At 32.6% G+C, this 15,592-nt stretch overlaps 1 long non-coding RNA gene across 1 annotated transcript; it reads left to right on the forward strand.

Annotated features, from left to right (window-relative positions):
- The first annotated feature begins 7,015 nt into the window (after window positions 1–7,015).
- LOC141713014 (uncharacterized) lies at window positions 7,016–9,071 on the forward strand. The gene is made up of 4 exons (XR_012571756.1): window positions 7,016–7,081; window positions 7,820–7,917; window positions 8,283–8,362; window positions 8,943–9,071. It is a non-coding gene; the product is annotated as an uncharacterized LOC141713014 (long non-coding RNA).
- Window positions 9,072–15,592: the final 6,521 nt, after the last annotated feature.

Below are 15,592 nucleotides of genomic sequence, written 5' to 3' on the forward strand. Positions count from 1 at the left end.
ACCCATGGCTTGCGTAGACATTGGTCCACATACATCTGTGTGTACCATTCCTAGCAAATTTGCAGTCCTCTCTCCATGTCTACTAAATGGAGACTGCAGTGCCACAATAAAGTGAGATTTTCATCATCGCTTTTCTTTTATTAGTTTGTTCAATCTGAAGTAAATTATGTCACATTTATATAGACCATTATTTAAAGTACCACGTCCATAAAGAATATTATTTCTAAGAATAGAACATTCATTATTCTCAATAATAAATGAAAATCCATCCAAGTCTAACATGGGAATAATATTCCTCACAATCGAGGGAACAAAATAACAATTATTTCAAACAATAGTCTTGCCCGCAGGCATATATAAATGAAATGATTCTACATCTTCAGCAGCAACTCTTGCTCCATTTCCATCAGTAGAATCACCTCCTCTTCCTCAAGAGTCCTACTTCTCCTTGGTCCCTGCAACAAATTGCAGATTTGAGAACCACAGGCGGTATCTAATACCCAAGTAGAAATTTGATTTAATGACATATTCACTTCTATCATGAACATACCTGAATCAGAAGCGGTAGTCTCACTACCCTTCTTCTTCTTCAATTCTGCAAGGTAAACCTTGCAGTTCCTCTTCCAGTGCCCCGCCTTGTTATAGTGAAAGCAAACAACTTTGCTCTTGGGGTCTTCAGCTTTTGGTGGAACCGGCTTTTCTTCACCTACTTTCTTCTTCTTGGAAGAGTTCCTCTTCCTTTTCTTAGGATTGGAACTTTCACCAATTAGAAGAACAGAACTCTTCTTAGGGAGAAAATTCGATTCCGCAGTCTTCAACATGTTGTGGAGTTCAGGCAGGCTGACATCCAACTTATTCATGTGAAAATTCACAACAAACTGCGAGAACGAACTCGGAAGCGATTGCAAGTCCAAGTCTTGGCTCAGCTCCCCATCCATGGCAAAACTAAGTTGTCCAAGACGTTCAATCAAATTGATCATCTTAATTACATGGTCATTCACAGATGATCCCTCAGACATCCTACAACCGAACAACTCATTCGATATCTCATATCGAGCTGTCCTCCCCGCCACATCATACAACTCTTGTAGATGCATTAGGATAGTGTGAGCATCCATATGCTCATGTTGCTTCTGTAGCTCAATGTTCATGGAAGCTAGCATGATGTATTGAGCAACATTTGCATCATCTATCAACTTACGATACATAACATGTTCATCATTATGTGCATCACTAGCAGGTTCAGTAGGCTTAGGTGAGTCAATCACGTATTCCAGCTTCTCAATCCTGAGAACAATTCTCAAGTTTCGAAGCCAGTCAGCATAATTAGGACCAGTCAATTTGTGAGCATCTAGTATGCTCCTGAGTGATAGTGCAGAAGACATAACGTACAAAGTAAATCTGTAAATGATAAACACATAACAACACTTAGCAAATATTCGATTTCATTCTAAAACACTATATGAATCGGGTCTTTATTCATAAGTGGCTCCCACTACTTTATCTAATTTATTCAACCCCTTACGTGAAAAATTAAGCATTTATAATGCTAGTGGGAATAGGGATCCTACATTCCATTACACAACCCCGGCTGTAGCACGAACCGCCATGTAATGTTCAATAGGCAGACAACTCTTGTCAATTACATCTTATGTTATTCCCTAATCAAACTTTAGCCTCTTGAATAATTGAGTCTCGGTTGTGGCACGACAAACTCAATATTCTAAGTCAAGTCTAACCCAACATTCCGTACAGTTAAATCAGTCCCCAAAGGCCCACGGCTGTAGCACGTACCGACCTTTAGATTCTTATTCAATGTACACATCTCTATGTAATAGACAAGTATTTCTTATTTCGAAATCATAGCCCTCGGCTGTAGCACAAACCGACAATGATTTAAAAATAAAACTACTTTTCTATCATGTTGGAAGGCTATGACCGACACAAGCCCGTTGTATCATTGGCCAATTACTACTTGATATTATTTAATTTTAGAGGGATTATATTACGTTACAATCATAATCATATTATAAAGAAATTTTTCCTTTTAAATTAAATATTTCAAATCAATAATCAATAATCAGATGATTCCCAGATCGGCTGGAGCATTGTCAAGAGGCGTCACTTAATAACCCTTTCTTACAGATAGAAATCTGTTGTTGACAGAATCATCCTTTCTCTCATATCAAAAATTCATATCCAATTACGTGTTTCATAAACACAAGAATCTCATGATTGTATTCATAATATTATTCTTAAGGTTATGAAACAATTTCACTATACTAGGTTGTCTAACAAATGCCTTATGTTCATTTAAATTCACCTAAATCTATCATCGCATGATAAACTAAGCATATATCACATATATCAACATGAATAAACATCAAGGTAGGCATGTTATATCATCTAGCACATTAGTCTAAGCATTATACATTTCTATGTATCACATGAAGCATTTAAAAGCAATTAAAACAGTTAAAAACAGCTTTAAAACACTTCCGGAAATATAAACAGTTCAAAACTTTTATATAAACTAAAATTTATCACTCCATTAGATCCGTCTCGGAAAAACGAATCCAACGGTATATTGCACGCCCAAAACGGAGTTACGAAACTCCCAGAAAATCAATTTTAATATGGACAGTCGGGCTGTAACGCATTACAGGAACGCGTTACAAGCCCTGTAACGCATTCCGGTGATGCGTTACAACCCTTTTAACCAATTAAAAGGTGTAACGTATTCCGTGAATGCGCCACAGGTGTGTAACGCATTCCCGGAATGCGTGACACCCCTTTTTTTTCTGCAACAGCCGTCATGGAAATCCGTGCGTGACAGTTCTGACAGCCGTACTTGTTATGTGTCTTCTTCTTCCCCGTACAGCAGCAAACAGACAGCCAACAAAAGCACTTATATATATACTTACAATTTATATATATACATATATGATTATTAATTACGAATTTAATTGCAAGAACTTCAAAAATTCATAATAAAAAATCTATACATCATAAAATTATGAAAAAAATACCCAGACGATCTACAACACTTGTAGAACCCAGATCAACATTCAAAATTATTCTGAGAAACGATTTCTCATCAGACAAAATTAATCCATGATATAACTTGTAAAAATCATAATTAATTCATACAAACACATAAAATTCTGAAATTTTTACCACAATCTATATGCATACAACCTATGCTCTGATACCATTGTTGGATTTTAATCACAGCGGAGGCATGGCAAAACACTTTTACACATATAAAATCCAAATAAAAGCATACAGATCATGAATAAAAATTCGAGGGATCGGATCTAACCTTTAAAATAATTCGGAGACAACGATCAGAGATCCTTAGCAGTTGCTCCTCAAGTGTGAAGCACTCCACCGGTATCCACCAAGAAAACGATGTTAAGGAGGAGGAAGGAGGTGGAGAGAATTGGGTTTTCCAAACTTTTTGCGTTTATGGGGTTCTAATGAAAATAGGGTCTATAATAGTGTATTTATAGGCAAAATTTTCAGTTGAAATTTTCCCATAAATATTATTATTATTATCCCATTTATTATTCTCATTAATAATTAAAACACCTTTTAATTATTAATCCTTTTTCTAAACACTTTAGAAATAATTCTCTCTCTTGATTTAATTTCCAAAAATTAAATTCTTTAATTAATAATATTAAGAACTTTTCTTAATTAATTTATAATCAATTAAATCTCATTTAATCAATTATTAAATTTGCCAATTAATTATTTATTTCACAAATAAATAATTATTAGCCATTATTAATTAATTTCTCCACCATTAAATCATTCTCTTTTTATGGTGTGACCATGTAGGTTCAATATTAAGCCGGTAGTAGAAATAAATAATAATAAAACTATTTTATCATTATTTATATAAATTCTCTAATTTATTAAATATGATTAATTAATTAATCACATTTATTCTACATCGTGAGGGATACTTCTCAGCATATCGCGACTATCCGGATAATATGAATTCACTGCTTAGAATACCAAGAACCTATTCAGTGAATAGTTACCGTACAATAAACTCGTTCTACCCTACAATGTCCCGATTAAATACAAGGCATGGATCTCGTGTCAAGCCTATCTAATTCAATTACTTGCTTACCATTTACTATGCGTAGTTCTATGCAAATTAGAAACTCCTTTCTAATTTCATTTACTCTGGCCAGAGATTCCTGAACTAGCATAAGTGGATCAGCCTTGAACATTCGCTTCCTTCACTGGAAGGGGTAGATCCTTTATTGATCATACACTATCTTCGTGTACAAATTCCTATACCCAGTAGAGCCCTAATAATTATCCCTGGAGACTAAGAACTAAATCAAAGCATAGTTCAGTGTACACAAGATGACTATGATGACCTCAAGTCTAAGGATACTTGTACAACTATCACTATGTGAACAACTGCTGACACGTGAGTGAACTCCATCAGTTGTTCAGCTGTGCGAGTCATGTTCAGTGAACTTATTCCATAATAAGCACCTACATACTAGCTATAGTGTCACCACACAAATGTCTATGAGAACAGACATCCTTCATAATGAAGCAAGCATAGTATGTACCGATCTTTGCGGATTATTAATTACCAGTTAGCAATCCTATGATCAGGAACTATTTAAGTTTAGAGTTATCATCTTTTTAGGTCTCACTATTATGATCTCATCATAATCCATAAAAAGTTTTACTCTAAATTATGGTATATCTTATTTAAACACTTAAATAGATAAATCGCGTAATAAAAACAAAACAAGTCTTTTATTAATAACAATGAAATCAAAATAGATTACATAAAAGTTATTCCTAAATCCTCATACATGATTGGACTTAGGACATATTCCTTTCATAGGCTTGGGAAGAAATCCAGACAATCAAGGAAATAAATTTATCTGCTTAGGCTAGAGGAGCACCTTGACAATGATTGTGAGCAACTTCTTTGTATACTTTGCTTTGTTCAATTTTCAGTAAATATTGTAGCACTTATCAGTTTCATCTACTACTTTTCAATTTGTAATTTTAGGGTGTTTTGTTATCATCAAGTTTCTCTTAATTTATGGCTACAATTCCAGTAGACATAAATTGGGGGAGATTGTTAGAAATATGTTGTGAACTTGATGACAAATTAAACAAAACGCCTTAATAGAATTAACTTAGTGAAATTTATAGCACTTGACGGATGATCGAATATAGTCCCGACGGATGATTTAATATAGTCCCGAAGGATGATAATTTTCATCCACCGGGTGAGTAGCTTATGTAATAATAAGTTTTGTAGCACATTTCTGCAAACAACTTTGTGTAGATTCTGTAGGAGTATATGAGTCATGTTAACTACTAGTGGATATGCAGAATAGGTTGATTAATTGTAAATATAAAGATGTCTTGTAATTCTATATAAGTGAAATGGAGTCAAGTGACAAATAGCTACCCGACGGATGATCAATAAAGCTACCTGACGGATAATAAGCATGTACCCGACGGATGATCAAATTCAAATATCTGTTGACAGTAAGAACATAGTCATAGGCGTCGAGTGTTTACAAAAGGAATGTGGCAGCCTGTTAAGTAGGGATTTGAGAACAAAGAAACATTACCATTTCCATGCAATTGTGAAGATATTCAAAGATGCTGGAATAGAGTAGTGAAGCAACATGGAGTTAGACTAGATATGTTTTGTTTTATTATCTTGTCTTATTGTCATGTAAACTTGGTGATATATAAACCAAGTGTAGCTAGTGGAACATTCAACTAAGCAAACACATTTCAAAGAGAGATAGAAAAAGATGTACTTGTCAAGAATTTCTCTATAGTTTGTTTGTTCTACTTGTAAGCAGCTGTGAGCTATAAAAACTTCACAGAGTTCTCATTCGATATATATATATATATATATATATATATAAAATATTATATAACCAGGGGTCCCCCCTGGTTATATAATATTTTTTCACTTCACGCAATCCGAAAAGGTTTTGCAGTATATATATATATATATATATATATATATATATATATATATATATATATATATCTGATGGATACTTCAAATCCACCTGAAAGTTTTAAAAACTTGTGTTTTTATTACATTGTGTTTTGATTTATATAACTAATTCATTCCGCAATCTGCAAATCAAATACTTATATATTTGTCGAGTTAGAACTATTTTAAAATCTAGAAAAAGTAGCCAGAATTACATTCAAACCCCCTTCTGTAATTCATGTTGTATTGTTAGGGAATAACACATGTCATTTTTTTCATGTAAATAATTCAGTTGTGCTAAGAATAAATTCGATTCATACATATCGGGGGCTTCACATTGTGTTCAGGGAAACATGAAATTGCATCCGAAAAAAGAATTTATGCATATGTTCAACAATTAAAGTATTTTGGCCTGGAAATATTAAGGATTCAGAATTTGAATAGTAATGAACAAATTCTGCTTTGAAATTTAGAAATCTGTATAATTAAAACATCTAATAAATATTAGCAATACAAGCTTTTCAACTGACTTGTATCTTCTTTTTCTTTTTGCTCCTCTACCTTTGTAGATCAAAGAGCGAAAAAATGACAAAAATACCTCTTTTTTTAGAGATTGTGACAAAAATACCCGTCTAATACGCATTTTTCAGTTGGGTATACTAATACGCATTTTAAAAATGGGTAATTCGTATTAAAAAAAATTGAAAAAAAATTAAAAAAATAAAAATAAAAATAAGATACGCATTCACAAAATGCGCATCACCCATTTGATTCTGGTGATACGCATTTGTGACATGCGTATCACATGTTCTTCTTTTTTTTTTTTAATTTTTTTTTAATTTTTTTATGTAATACCCATTTTTCAGATACGTAATAGATTTACCCATTTCTAAAATGCGTATTAGAAGGGTATTTTTGGCCATAAACTCCAAAAAGTGATATTTTTGTTACAACTAAAAAAAAAAGGTATTTCTGAATTCATATGTTGCCTTGAGGAAAACGTAAGTCCATTTACTGATTCTATTGATTCTGAAGAAACCCAGACCCTGCTCTACGAGCAGGTCACACCGGGTATGTTTGGTTTTTCAAGAAAGCAAGTTTAGAGTTATTACAATATCATATTATCAATTATCACTGAATGAATATGAGTTATATATATATATACGAGCATGGTTTTAATATGTACCGCCTTTTCATGTTTAAATAAATCTTATTATCTAATATATCTTGATTCGCGTGTTATTGAGATAGTGTCTGTTGCTTGGCTTGTTATTAGGCATCAAAATCTATCCATCTTTTCTGCATAGTACCTGTGATTCTGCAATTTAAAGTTAGAAGGATATATGCTCGGTATTTCAGTCCTTCCACGGGTATTGTCTTGTATTATTATTGGAATTTAAATTATAATTATAAAAAAATTGTTAAAAAACACTGTAATTTAGGTCATCCCAGCGACGTGAAAATTCCAAATAGAATTTTTTTTAAGCAAGGGCAAACATGTAGTGCAATATGTAAGTGAAGTTTCATGCTTCTATTAAGACATGATAAATACAATGAAGTTATAGCATGTGACAGAAGAACCTCTTGACCCCAATGATGGACTGTACATTTTTTGATTGTGCTCTACTGATGGGCATGTCATTGATGCATAGTACCAGTGTATTTTATTTGTAAAATGGTAATTAGAGACAAATTTCAGTCATAGGGCATCGTTCAGTCAATACTCGCATTCTCATTTTCATATTAGTCCTATTTATTTCATCTTTTAGGTACACTTTCATCAAGTTATTACATTTGATAACTATATAGGTATATGAGCAGTCTTGGCAATAAGAGAGTTGAACTTTTTGATTATGGGGTAGGTCCTAGGGAACCTACAGCTGAAGACAATGTTCAAATGTCCTCAAGTAAAATTGCTTTTTGAAGTAACTATATGATGTCTACATCTATATGGTAAATTGAAAGTAATATGCCCAAAAAAAGAAATTAAATAAAAAATCCTCAATGCAGTTATGATTGGTTAGGTTGTTAAACTGATTACATACATATTTTTATCAACACATCGATAATCTGAACATATTATAGTCTAGTCGGGTCTTTAAAAATGTCAATAGCCCAGCTGACCCGACCAGGCACACCCCTACTACAGTTGCTTTGAATTGTAAGCCATGCCTGTTTATTCCTTGTTATATATGTCGAATATTATAAACCTTATAGTTAAATTTGTTACATATTTGGTTACAGTAGCTAACATGCATCAGCTGTTTTATAGCCATGTCAAACCAGGAGTTTAGTTATGCTGGGAATAAGCCGATGGATGAGACTGATCAGGCCATAGAAAGTTCAAAATAGGTAAATTTGTTAGCTTACGATGTCCTAAATTGTTACTTGGAGTCAAGTCATTATCTAAAGCTTTTAAGTCTCATAGTTGAAATAGGAACGCAAACTGCTTCTACCTTGAAGGGACAACTGAGTAGGCATACTAGTACTCTGCAATCTACAAAGCTACAAAGCTATGTCTTTTCCTTATTTTATTACTAGGTGAAAAAACCGCGCTTCGCGCGGTCTAAAAAGATATTTAAATAAAATTTTAGATATCACGTGCGAAATTTTGTTAAATAGATAAATCAAACAGTAATTATGAATTAGTTAAATCAAAGGCACCTTTAATATAAAACAACACAACTGATTCATAAATTATATATTTAGATAAATTTGATAGAAATTGGAGGATCAATCTTATAATACTAATTATACAGAAAGGGGCTGTTGCTTTTCGGATCATAAAATTAGGAGAAATTAGACCATCATAGGGTAATTGGAAAAATTGTACAAGTACCTGTAAGAATTGTGGGCAAATAAGTACACTTGCAGAATTAAAATAATGCTGACATGATGACCGATGTTATAATTTTTTTGTTAATTCTTGCAGGCAAACAAAGCTTGCATAAAAGTTCTTTGCAGAAGTTCCAAACTTAGGTGCTAGAAACTCAACTTACCAACTTGATTTTTTCGACGCCAAGATTGCGTGGGGCGCTTGACCATCCTTGTAAAAAATTAACCCTGCATCCTTCTTTAATGTTTTTAAGCTACATCACTTTATATACCTCCTCTCACATGCTCTCTTAATTTGTAAAAAAACTCCTTCATACAATAGCATGACCAAGCAAAATAAATGACTTATTGGCATAGCTCTTTGTGTTCTACGAACATGCGCTAATCTCAAGTGATTCAGGCATTCATGTTTAATTAACATTTCTTCATCACTTGTCTATAACTTACATCAACTAAATTATCCCAATTATCATTGATAACTTTTCTTTCAGATGATGTTGTACCTTCGTCACCAATTGTAGTACAAATTATCTATAGAGTAAACATCTGTGCTAAAGTCATATTTCTAAAGTATTTGAAAGCTACAGTTTCAATAGGATTCCGAGCCTAATTTTCTTATATCTGTAAGCAAGTGTCTAGCAAGTAACATCATTTGAAATGATTCCTTGCCTAACCACCATATCAACCAACCAGCATGCATCATCCATATTTCTGAAATTTGGAATCTGACATATTCTAAACATCTTGAGAAAAAGAGCATCTGCCTCTTTCATAAGATGTACCCGACAATATCCATAAAGAAGAGCACTGCACTTGTTACTTTTACAACAAAAACAAACATTATATTATCATATACTTGTTACAATTCTAAACAAAATATAAAATACTTTTTAGATCTAACCAAATATGATTTGTAAACTGCATATTTATATTTACATTAAGGTCTCGGCGAATTCAAAGACTCTCTGTTAATCAAGAAATGAGACAAAATGAGCAAACAACGATATCTATACCGCAATGGTTGAGCATCATACTGAAACAAAACTGTAATCAAATTAAATGTAGCCATTAAGACAGAAAAGTATTGTATGGAGCGGGCACGATGTACTATGTTTAGTATATTACCATGATCAAAATTTCTGATTTACTTTTTAAATCAGGCATCATCTTGAGTTCAAAGGTAGTTAATAGAATTTATAATTCACTTCTTCTTTTTACTATCTTTTAAATCCAACTTAGTACGCCTTGCAAACATGACATGATTGATATTAAGAATACATGAGTTGAAAATATGAGCAGTTTCATGACCTACGAAGACTGAAGTTTCAAAAATTACCGGTTGGCCCAAGATTATTGTTAGCATCAAATGTCATTTGAAGAAGATTATATAGCTCAGTGCCCCATGCAACCTGCTGTTTTTAGTTACATTTAGTTTGATAAGCTTTTAACAGAAAATAGTACAAGCATAATTTTAAGAACACCTGTTACCTGAAGCATATAATGGTATGATGGAGTCGTATTTGGGATGTTTGGAAAATTTTCAGTGAAAAAGGATGAGTCGGTCTTAATCCCTGCTATTCAAGGATAAATGCACTACTGCTTGTTGAATTAATAAGCTACAAGTAATAATGTAAAGATGAAGCTCATAATGTTTAAATGAAATTCTTAAAATTCCAGGCTCACAGTTGCAAGTTTCATCGACAGGAACTGCAACAACAAAACAATTATATTATCACTAAACGCCAGAAACAAGATTTATACCGTCTGTACTTTTATGTGCTACAATGTGTGGAAATGAGCCAAGTCCTATTTTTCTTCTAATACCATCTGAAATAAGTTAAAGGAATACTCTAAATAAACTTATTTTAATTGATTTGCATAAGAAATTGTTCAGTTGTATTCATGTTATGTAATATATTTGCCCAAAAATTATTAGGCAGACATGCACTAAAAAGAGAAATCCCAATATATTCTTATGAGCATAATGTAAATTTCATGTCCAGACTTTTTTTGTTTTAGCTTAATTTGTTTGACAGCAAATCAAGAATTACAGTATTTTGTATGAATGAAACTCACATTCAAAATATTTCGACTTCACATTTTGCTAAACTCGTTGTCATTTGATTTAAGTTTTTACAGACTTTTAATTCATGTTAGTTCTAATTTGAATCATTAATAAAGAGGTATCTAAATTTGCATACTCCCTCTGTCCCATTAGATTCTATACATCACTTTTTGACACGCTTTTCAATACTCGTTTAAAGTATAATTTCATAATATATTTTTAAATTATTTTTTTTAATTAAAGTTTTATGTTTAAACTTTTATTCAAAAAAAATTAAAAATATTATGAAAGTATATTTTATAGAAGCCTCAAAATACGTATAAATAGTGCACGTATATATCCCAATGGGACGGAGGTAGTATTAATTTAGAAGCCTGAGATGAAATCAGCTAAAGTGCAAGCGCCCAAAATTTAAGATCAACAATAAAATTGTCTAATTCAACTTAAAATAGCTTAATAAATCAAATAATAGAAGATAATTATCTATTTCTGTATGATAAGCGAGAGAATGTATGGTCTATCAACTATGAAATATCTATTATATTATATCTATGAGAAAGTTTCAACTCATGTATCTAGCCTTTGTATTTTGTTTAACCATGTTCATTTTTTGGCCACTACTTAAATATTAACGTTCATCCTATTTTCAACTTAATTTAGCTAGAGATGTCACAGTTGCGATGGTTGCTGACAAACTAAAAAAAACCTTAATAAAGACTTAAAAACAAAAAATAACACAATTATTAGTAGAATACGCCATAGACAATAGGGATATGAATTTGCAATGAAGATCAGATATTAATACTTAACTGTCTATCCTTGAAAAAGGTCTTTAGCCAACTCAGGCTTTCCTCCCCAGCCAAAGCTAGTTAGGTGTGCTAGTTTATATCAATATAAGAGGCAGGTAATATTTTTTGATAAGGAGCCAAAATACATTATGTTTCCCGGCTCTGGGATATTTTTTTAAAAAAAATTCTCAAAAACAATTTAAAAGATAGCGAGTACTTTTTGTCGTTATAACTCGGGAGGATCAGACTATAACGAAATAAATTAAAAATAAACAAAGCATTCGAATAATACACATATAGGTAGTACTGAGATGGGAAAAGTAACTGATACATTGTGTAAGGCCGTGATAGTGTGAAGCTGGTCTCTGAGCCATTTAATCAGTTGTGCATCATATCAATTTTATGCTGCAGGAACATATAACAAACATTACTCACTGCTAAGAGCCTACTTGAAACCTCGGCGGAGTAAAGCAGAAAAACAAAATGGTGCCCAAGGAGGTAAGGTAGAATAATTAATCAAGGTTAGTGGCAAGATGCTACTAAAACTCCATATGTAAAGAACATAATGGGAAATTGATATAAAAAAATGTCACTTTAACCTGCTAACAATAAGCAAAAAGAAAATCAAATTACCAGTTTCAAGCACTTCTGTAATGCTAGTACAGCTGCAACAGCTAGGTTTACAAGTAACTAAGCATAATCAGAATCCAACTTAGTAATCAAAATAATGAAAACAAAAACGTACTGAGTGATCTTGAGTTTATTATTTTTTTATCAAAAGGCAAAAAGAAATAGAAATGAGAGGTTAAAAATGGGGAAAGGTAGTAGCCAGCGAAGCAACAACTTCAAACAGAGAAGGCTTCAACCCCATTAACAAATCCTTCATCCCTTATCACCCGAAACAACCCCAAAAATTGAAGCTTTAAAAATAAAGGAACAATCTCCAAATTATTTTATTCCATCTGAAAATACAGTGATAGATGCAGCAACAAACCTGATAGGACGAAAAAAATATCATTAACCATCTCTTCTTTCAGCCCATATCTTATGTATACTATGCATAATAAATAGGTTGGAAATTGCCTTTTTGAAATAAATAGGTTAAAACTGATTGGATGTGGTTAAAATGAGGTTAAAATACTTGTCTGTTGATTTGCTTTGCACTAATTGCTCGACTGCTAATTTCCTCTGCTGTTACAAGTAGACGACGAACTAACATAGAGAAATGGAAATGAGCGTAGAAGCATGAGAAAATAGTTTTAATCTATTCTACCAATGTCACGTCAGCAGTTTTAATCTATTCTACCAATGCCACGTCAGCCACGTGGGATCCTCCTTTATATATATATATATATCTAATTAAGATTAACTTGTACAGCCGAAAAACTACTTCTCTAATTTTGAAATAGTAATTTGTCTTCCTTTACTACGTGTTTTAGGATAATTGAGTCGAGCTCTAGCCCTTAAAGAGTTATGTCCCAAAACTTTACGCATCAATCAATAAATATTTGTTATTTGGAGAATGTAACTTAGGAATGTGATAAAATTTAGATAAATATTAAGATGGAGAAGAGAAATTTATCGAGAAAATAAATAGGTGCTCAACGTGGTCAAAGGGAGGTTGTGTCTCCTATCAAATTATATATATTTGTACCCATTGTTCTATTAAATACAAAAAGAAAACAACACCTGATGCAAATGACAGGCCTGTCCAGCCACTCGCTCTTGTCAAATAAATAACAATCTTAGTTTAATGTTAGCATAGAACAGTTTACCATAGCAGAAGCTTGGTTAAACCACCAAGCTGCTTCATTCACTTATGTAGCATCAAACTAAATTTATATTAGAGGCGTGATGAACAATATATAAGAGTTAAAAAGCAATAATTATTACTCCAAGTAATTAATAAAATAAAAAGAAATTTGCTGCCAAGGAAGAGTTAAATTAAAAAAGCAAAATGTAACATAATAAGCAAATGTCCTTACCATTATCAGTACAGTAGAGCAGAGGGAAAATATTGTAGAACGTATCACATTGGTGGGAAGAATATATTGCCACGAATGGCAAGCTGTTTTAACAGACGAATAGCCGTAATGCAAAATATAAGATTTAATACTTACAATATATATTTATAATTAAGCCCTTTCCATGTCTATGTTTTAGGATTCAATATGTTGAAGAGCAAGCACTGGTGAGGACGAGGCTCCTGAACTGCGATCAAACAAAAAAAGAACTTACTCAAAAATATTCCAACCAAGTAATTGATGATGATCAATAAAGTACAACACCAAATTGAAAGCATAAAGTTAGTAAAATGTTACAATACACTCACCATATCTGCAAATTTTAAGAAATTAAAATAATATACCAGGAAACAAAACTGGTCGTCTAATGTTTGCGGTAAGAAATTCTCAACGGGTGCTAAACTCTAATGGTTAACCAAGATTAGAACACAAAAAAAACAAAAACTCATTAAAATTACAAGTAGGAGACTTACAGACCAGTGTCCATTCCTCATAAAAGCTGGTCCATATACCTTAAGGAAAAAAGTCTTGTAGGGCACAGTTAGTAGGAATTTCATCATCAAATTCGTATGTGGAGTCGTAAATTATTCTTTTAACAGGGTCAATCAAAGCCTCATAAGCTTCCTGTATGGCCTTGAAGTGGTTGTCATTTCATCCTCTTTAGTTTGTTTTGCAGCTTCAGTTAACTCGGAAAGAATAAGAGATGCCTGTTTGTCAGGATGGAATTTTAAAGCAGTCTCGCGATAGCTCTTCTTAATCTGATCATCGGTAGCAAGATACCTCAGATGGCCCAGACCTAGCAATGCATAATGATCTTGTTGCTTCTATAGGAATCTTATGAATGAATAGATTTTTGACCCTTGGCATTAGGGACATTCTGATTGTCATCTTCTTTCTCAAAAAACCCGAGGAGCCTTGTAGCAGCTAAATGGTAAGAATACCCAGCAGGTTCATAGTCTAGTCCCTTCACTGGAAGGCAATTCGAGGAAACATAAAGAGGCTTTACATCTACAAGCTCCTGTAAGTAAGAAATAAGCCGAATACTCGACTGTGGAACCATAATCCAAGCAAAAATGAATCAAACTCCTCACAAACAAAATATGTCATATTATAGGTTTCAATCAATATACATGCGTTTTAACTCAAATTTACACCAATCTTATATCTATATAAATGAAAATCTCAGGGTATATAAAAAGAAACTTCTCTTTTTTTCTTTTTTTTACAGCAGAACAGAATAAGAAGGCAATAACTTAAGATAGAAATATGCTCAAGAGTCAAGAATCTGTATAAAGATTAAACCTTAAATTGTTGCTAATCTCAAAAAAAATACCCAAGAGTGAAGGCTACAGGAGTGGCAATTTGATACTCTCATACCGATTTGTATCCCTTACGAAAAGCCTGCAGTAGATTTATACCGATCATTTCATACTGTTTGGGAAGGCAATAAGACCATAACTGATGATTAAATTCAATTTGATCGATTGACTCTTGGTGCTGCTCATCGCTTCAAAACTTACTATTACTGAGACAGAAGAATAAGAATTGATAATAAATTAGAGAGGTCTAAGAAAATCAGGAAGAAGTTTGAGGCGATTTCCAATCCGCCACGTAGGCACCCGAGATTTTCCTTTATATAGATATAAGATGGACTTTATGTAATATTCGGGATATCGCGTGTAATTATTTTATCAATATATGATTATTATATGATTTTTGTATGATTTTTGGTCAATTATTTGATGATCGGTGTTATTAAGTGAATGTTATATGTGGTAAAGTCGAGATGTGTTAATTTTATAATGTCCAGAATAAAATATAGATAATTAAGGTATTTTTCTGGAAATTTTTGGAGTATTATACGATTTCA

Source organism: Apium graveolens, chromosome 3, assembly GCF_009905375.1.
Source record: "Apium graveolens cultivar Ventura chromosome 3, ASM990537v1, whole genome shotgun sequence".
NCBI classification, from domain to species: domain Eukaryota; kingdom Viridiplantae; phylum Streptophyta; class Magnoliopsida; order Apiales; family Apiaceae; genus Apium; species Apium graveolens.